The sequence below is a fragment of the Chironomus tepperi genome, unplaced genomic scaffold (genome assembly GCF_022539635.2).
Source record: "Chironomus tepperi strain 1889 unplaced genomic scaffold, CSIRO-AGI_Ctep_v1 contig_163, whole genome shotgun sequence".
Lineage (NCBI taxonomy): Eukaryota > Metazoa > Arthropoda > Insecta > Diptera > Chironomidae > Chironomus > Chironomus tepperi.
In genome coordinates, this window is record NW_027226285.1 from 174281 (window position 1) to 182381 (window position 8101).

Genomic DNA, 8101 nt, shown 5'->3' on the forward strand with positions numbered 1-8101 from the left:
GGAATATCTGGATGCGCTGGTTGTGCATATATGCTACAATGTGATAATATGAGTTTCGAACCAATGATCTAAATTAAAGCAATTCAGAGTAAGATGCTGACTCCTAATTCAGTGGGAGGCGAAGGTTGACTCCAAATTCATGAGGAAGAGGGGATTTAGGGTTCAAACTCCCCCTCCACAATTTCTACGAAATTCTTTTTTTTCCTAGGGTTTCATTCATTCCGTTGAGATTTTATTATTCCTTAAACAAAGAAAATGTTACCATAGGGACTTTTCTATGGAGCATGGTGACAAGGGAGGCCCAAGGGGACCCCCAAGTAAATTTTTGTGTTTCACCTTCTACTTACCAAATGCTCCCCTTCTCTTCCTTTCTGGCTACAACCCTGTAACACTTAGATACCGAAACAATGATTCTAAATATCCCAAATCTTAAGCTTAATCCTCTTACATTCATAAACTAACTAGCTTACTTCGCTGGTCGTACAGATGCCCTCAGATGCCTATCGTCTGCCAATTACCAAATGCAATATTGTCTTTATCGACTACTTCCTTCCAATGACAATGTTGCATACTCATTTGCTCATGTGTATACTCAATCAATATGTGAGCATACTCATAAAAATATGCTTTACTTCCATTTATTATCCCAATATCAATACCAAACTAATATTCTAAAACAACTACAATAATTCAAGATTTATTTCTTCCAATAAAGTCCAATAATTGCAGTCTAACTAAAATTTATGGAAATATTTTCAGTATCCATAAAAAAGTACCTGCAATGATTCATGCTTCTCGTTTTCTATCTCAATATTCTACAAAACAAAATGCATAAACAATACATTTTAAGCACCACGAAACATCGATTTTAATTACAATATCTATTATAACATAATAGTTTTGTGAACTGCATGGTCCACACTCATTTGATTTTAAATCGACCTGTGCCTGTGTACATATTTTATCATAAAGATAATATCAAAATTCAACATTATTATCGTACACAAAAGGAGACTCCGGGGCGTAATTGTTAAGGTGTGAGGGGAGGGGGGAGGGAGGGGATATATGGAGACATACATACATAGATTGCATAATGTTCATGTAGTACACAAATTTCCGTAATTACTAAAATACAGTTTTGGTTTTCAAACACCAACAACAACAGCAAAATTTAATTGGAAATTTTAGTAAACACAATTGTTGAGTACAATAGAATTTAAATGTAAATGGATGTATGTCTATATGTGTAGCTATACACAAAAAAAATAATCAAGAGAGATATAATATCGATAAAAGTTTATTATTTTAAACTCAGGATGAGAACAGAAACAACAACAATAAAAAAAATCATGTAAATTGATATTGTTATGTAAGGTAGTTTATGCTACTTCAAGCTGAGTGCATTAATATAATTGAAAAAAAAATATATATTTTTGCACTTTTTGGACTTCAGAATTTTATGTTTTAAAGGTGTTGTTGAATTTACGATTGTAGCCTCCTTTTTTGTCACTGTATTCAATAATTTAACTAGTGCAGCAGTCTGCAATTAGTCTAGAATACCGAAATAGACATAATAAACGAGATGAACAGGATATGAACTTTATCTGTTATTCCAGGAAGCATATATAGCAGATCATGTATACATAAGGTCAAGTGATGCCCCAGTTCTTAAAGTAACAACTGTAGATTTCTTAGATGGCAAAAGATCGCGAGGAAGACCGAAGAAGTCCTTAAAATGGCGCTAGAATCCTTGACATCCCAAAATGCCAGAAGGTTTCTTAGGATAGAGCCTTTGGACATCTAGGCGCGGCTATGGGCCTTCTTGCCGTTTCGCAAAGAAAGTAAAGTAAAGTATGTCTGATCATAAGGAGAAATCCCGATCGGCACATATTGAAATGTTGCCACCACGACGACGAGGTGGCAATATACTTAGAGCCAAGTGGCAGCCACTTGGCGAAAACAACTGGATTTGCAAGAAAAAAGGAGTATGTAACAAATGTAGATGCAATGCTGAGATCTATCAGCTATGCAGAGGGGCTGACATTGTTACTTACTGTAACCATATTCCTATGCCACGGCACACTAGGCTGACTACTGTAGTAGATGTTGCAGGAGATGACCAAAGAAGTAATAAAAACGAGCTGTTGATAGAGACAGAAGCGCATTTGGTATTAAAAATTGGCAAATTGAAACTGATCAGCGATAGAGTCATGGATCCTAAAGGGAGTCCATGAATCACAATTGAGATCAGGTTCAACCTCTTAGGATTACATGCAATTGAACATAAGCATTTAAAACTATTTTATAGACATTATTAATTAATCACATTAATTTTTGATTTACATGAATTTAGCATACAGCAACTATGAAATACATTCACATCCAAACCATCTGTCCCTGTATAATAGTAATATCAATCAACAGATACTAAGCCAAGAAAATGGAATTAAATTTCTCCAAAAAAAAAAAACTGACAACAATAAACGGAAGCAACAAAAGAAGTGAGAATAAGTTGATGGCTATAATCATGAAGATTAAGTTCACAATTAAATATAAGAAAGGAATACAAAGCACCACACGTACATATTCATCACCCACAATACATATTCACACTCCATCAGGATGAAAAGGAATGGAAAGATGGGAATGAAAAGTTACTTAACATTTTTCATCATTTTCACTCCTTTTTTTGTTGTTGGCATCTCCTGATGAATTTAGCAATCACTAAAATTACTTTCTTTCGCCTCCTTTCCTTCATTATTCATTCCAGTATGGAAACAAAAATTTTTATTCATGAAAATCAAAATGAATTTTTGTGCTTTCTTTCTTCTTCTTAGCATCGACGTCGTTGCTTAGTTCCTTTATTTCCTCTCATCGCACACACAAAACTCAAGTCGATTTCAATTTACGAAATTAAAAATCAACAGCGAATGAATGTAAATTAATTTTTTTTGTTACTCTCTCTGGTTTGGCAATGACGGCAGAGAAAAAAAAGGTGAGAAAATAATGTGCGGAATTGAATTAAAGGAATCAAACAAAAGGTGCCATTGCCAAAAAGTTTTTAATTAATTTTTTTTATTTTGTATATTCTCAATCTGGAACTTTAAGAATCTTGCATTTAATTGGAAATGAATTTGTTGCAAATTATACATGCTCTATTGTGCTCACAAGAGGGTTGGGGATTTAAGGATTTCAGGGCCTGTTTCAGGGTTAATTCCAGGGCCGTTCTCTTTTTTCGTAACTTAGTTAGCGACTTTTTAATTCCATCCGTAATTGACAATAGGCAAGAGCTTTAGCGAGTTGGGGAGACTGTCGATCCGACTCGGTGACTGACAAAACACTCACTAGACAAGAAGCATGCTCATGAGCATGTTCACAACATAGGGAACGTCAAGTGTTTCACCTTCCCATGGTACTTGATGTTTTCACTAAGAGCACTGCTAGCGACCAAATTACACAATGTGTTGTTCGAGTGTCGAACCTGTGGAAAGTCTATTAATTAAGGTCTTCAGAGCTGATTTTCAGGACGGTAAAAGAGCCCGTGGACGCCCAAATAACTCTTGGAAGGAAGCTGTCGATAGAGATATTAGTGCACTTGGTATCGGAAATTGGCAAGTGGGAGCCAGTAATAGAACCAATTTCATGCGACTCCCTGTGAGGGGTCATGGATCACAACTGATCTGTACGACAAGCGAAGTAAGTAAGTAGCTCGAGTGGGACTTGAACAAGATGACCGATCTCTTTGAATGACGAGTTATTTACTTATTTTATTGGCTGGGGCACTCGAGGGTCCATTGCCACAAATAGCAAATTGCCACGACAGCTGTATTCTTCTAAACCTTCTGCCACTTCGGAATATTAAAGACTGTAGCGTCCTTTTCAACACATCAATTCCAGGAATGACGAGAAAGACCGAAAAATACATGTATTGGCTATAGAGAATTAAAAACAATAAACCCCAACACTGAGGTTCCCTTTATGTACAAATCGATGCACTCCAACTATAACAGACTTCCGCTCATTCAAATTATTTCACCATACAAATTTTCACCCAACAATATTCTATAGTGTCAATCAACAATGCCAAAAGCAACACGAAAAACGTGAAAATTGAAATTAGTAAAATAAAAAAAAATTGCAACTATTGTTAATTGTACTCGACTGTACCCTACAGCCAGCATAAAGGAAATTTTTCCATTAAATTTTTGATCAACGATGAAGAGCAAAGGACTCAATTTCCAATGGAAATTCAATTTGCCGGATCCGTGTGCTTCAAAAAAAGTTAAAATTTGATTAAAAATTGTCTAAAAATTCACTTCCATAAATCACGAGATAATGTCAAGTGCATTTTGCATCTACATGTAGACGTTAACTCTCAATAGAGATGAAAATACATCGACTAGACTGGCTGCACAGTTGATTGAATATTTTTTTTTTGTCTCATCCTGAAACAATGAATAGATTTGTCAATCTATTGAGGCGACACTTTTGCTTTTATATCCAATTGTTGTCCATTGTCAATACAATGAATTTTAATCAACTTTTTTTTTTACTCCACTCGTTTATTGTGAGTATATCCACTTGCCTGAATATTCGATTATTCATCATTGATCATTGTTTAACGTCAAAGCAATAGCTTTGCTTGATGGATGCATGCAAAAATATATATATACAGCTTTACTGTACAAAATGTCTATGGTTTAAAAAAAATAAAGTTTCATTCATGCTCTTGAAATGATGAATAGTCTTTTTTGTGTGTGATTCCATGCATGTATGAGCAACAAGACATGTGAGAACATTTTTTATATGTTAATAAAAATTCTGTTCCTTTTTTTATTTTGGTGCAGCATTCAAAAGAGTTGAATTGAATGAGATATAGGAGACTCAACAAGAGAAATATTCATGTCTGTGCAATTCAATCCTTTTTATTTATATGTTCCTGCATGTGTCGAAGGGATGAATGAAAAGATCGAAAAACGAGCCAAAACTCACCTCAAATGAACAGAAACTCACCAAAAGTGGACAAAAATTCATCAAAAGTTGACAAAAAACTTAACAAATCGACAAAACTCACCAAAAATGAACAAAAATTCACTGACAATTTACAAAAACTCACCAAAATGAACAGAAACTCACCAAAATTGAGCCAAAACTCATCAAAAATTAACAAATACTCACCTCAAATGAACAAAAACTCACCTCAAAAGAACTAAAATTCACCAAATATTCACACAATTTCACCAATTCACTTCAGCATATTCATACAACATTTTCCTAATTGAATATAGCTCATCCACATCCAAAAAACTTTATTTTTTTACATATCCCCATCCCTATATGCATCCATCTAACTCCACTGCACTCAACTCTCACTCGTTTATTCTTTTTCATAGCACCGTCAAAATGACGCCTGAATAATTTGTAAATGAACACTTTCGACGTAGTTTGGTAGTTAGTTAGTTTAACAACTTTTTTTTTTATATCCTTTCTCGCCGTTCATATTTCGACTCCCTTAATAGAGCCACTCGCATGGACGGAAGGTTAATTTGCATATGAAGCTATTTGAAGGCAACAGTAGCTATGAGATGAAAATAAATTGCTATTTAATTGTATTTTGCAATCCTGCATAATTTTTATTTTTACTGTTTGTCTCGTCCGTTCATCCATTTAGTCTGCTTATGCCCGGCGGTCCCTTTGGCATATGTACATCATTTATAGTTGCCAACAACAAAAAAAAGAAGGAACAAAATTAAAATGTTTGTTTCAAATTAATTTCATGTCCGAGACAAGAGCATTGCCATAGAGAATAAATGTAATTTATGTATCAAATTGAATAGTTGTGTCATAGAACTTTATTAAAATGACAGCCACAGAAATTAAAAAATATTTTTTTCTCGCACAAAAATGGCAGCCTTTATAGTTACATAAAGCTGAGGATATTTCCGAAAAATTGCATAGCTGGTTGTGTCGGGGCGATCATTAAAAATTTTATCAATTATTTCTATAATTATTAATAATTTCAATTTGTGGATATGAGAAAGATTCTCAAAACTAATTGTGGGGTTTTAAAGCGAAGCTTCAAAATAAGATCATTTTTTCCAATCAATGCTTCATTTTAAAAGCGAAACTGCAATGTAATATCATTGCATTAATTCAATGATTCATTCTAAAGCAAAGCTTTAATATAAGATTGCTTTTCTAAATCAACGCTGTATTTTAAAAGCGAAGCTACAAGATAAGATTATTGTTTCAATTCAACTCTTCATTTTGAAGCATTAATTTATCATAATATTATTGTTTTAAATCATCGCTTCATTTTGAAACAATCCGTCAATAGAACATCATTGATCTAAATCAATGCTTCATTTTGAAGTAACGCTTTATCATAAGATCATTGCCTTAAAACAACGCGTCATGAAAAATCATCGCTTCATTTTCAAAACAGGTGAACGACCTCTCCATGAACCCCCTCAATACTCACAGTAAATCAATTGCAAAACCAAGCATAATGGCATAAAATTGCATCTGAAAGGTCTGATGCCCGTCAAAAAATAATAAGCATTCCCCATCAGCCATTAACCATAAAATTACAATAGGAAAATAAATTTTATACAAATTATTCAAATTAATTAATTTTCATATAATTCAAATTCCAATCGTGTGAAAAACCATTAAAATAGCACATAGTCACGCATCATCCACATTCATGCTGAACATTTCAATCACGCGTCAGTGCATTAATTTCACATAATTTCCATCACCTTTTTTTATTACGACACATTTAAACTTATTAAGTCACTAAAGGTGAGACATACATCCTTTGACGCCATGAGAGCATGTAACATGCATAAATATGCATCAATGTAACTCCTTTATATGCACGACAATACATAAAAATCAATTTATAACTTCATAAAATGCCATTCAATCATTCCATCTGAACTTTTAGCTGTAATTGAGGAAATAAGGAAGAAAGAAGACGAGGGAATAAAAAAAAGTTTAAGGAACTCCTATAAGAAGGAAAAGAAATTTAAATTCCAACTCTTTATGTTTATATACACACAAAAATAAAATCAATAAAGCTTATTCCATCGTACGTGATGTCAAGTACACATTTTACTGAAAAAATAGCGACGATTTTCAACAACCTGACTTGAAATTTGAAACGATGAAAGGAATTAAAAAAAATTTTAAGGAATGGGAAGGCAGTAAGGAATGTTGTGGATACAAATGTAAAGTGTTTTAAGCAGGAATGAAAAGATTATTAAAAAGTTTATGAAAAAAGTTGAAAATTATTGAATTTTGAGTCAGTTATAAGTGACGACTATGCTGGTTATTAGGCTAGGTTAACTATTTTTCAATATTAGCATCCAGGTTGACTTCAAGTTTTGGGTTTAGCTTATTTTGACTCGAGATCGGACTGCGGACTGAAAAAAGCAGTAGGTAGGCAGTAACAGGTAACAGAATAGCCCAATAGGTAGCATGTCACAGATACCTTAATAGCGCATTTCACAATACACAAGGATGACTTTGCTTGTATCCTTGATTCCGTTTAAATCCCCCAACATGTAATATTATTGTCGAATTTTGAATCGATTGACTGACTTGTGCAATTCTGGATAGTTTCTGGCCTTAAAACGTATAGCTGCATAAGTCACATGCATTTTAAGGCTAATTGACTGTTTAAAGAGTGAGATTTTAACAGCTGTACCTACTTAAAAGTCAAGAAATGCAGCTTTTATCTGTCTGTTGCCCAGAAAGCATAGCTCGAAGTCGGCTCAGAATCGACTCGAATTCTTATCTAGAAGTAAGGTTGTGACCCGAGCGACACAAATGAAGAAGGCTCTGCCATGGATGGAGCCATTTGAATGCCAAACGGATAATAAAAGAGCTTGAGAGGAACCTTGAAAGCTCCTTGGGGATGCCTGCTTCATTTGTGTTGTTCGGGTTAACTATTCGCAGCCTATTCCACTCGGGTTATTCAGAATTTAGGGTGTACAGAACTTTATTCTCAAGTGTACAGAACTTAGGAATTGAAGTCTAAATCACTAAGGCACCAACTCACTTAGGCTAGGATAAACATCAGCAACAGATACTTTAC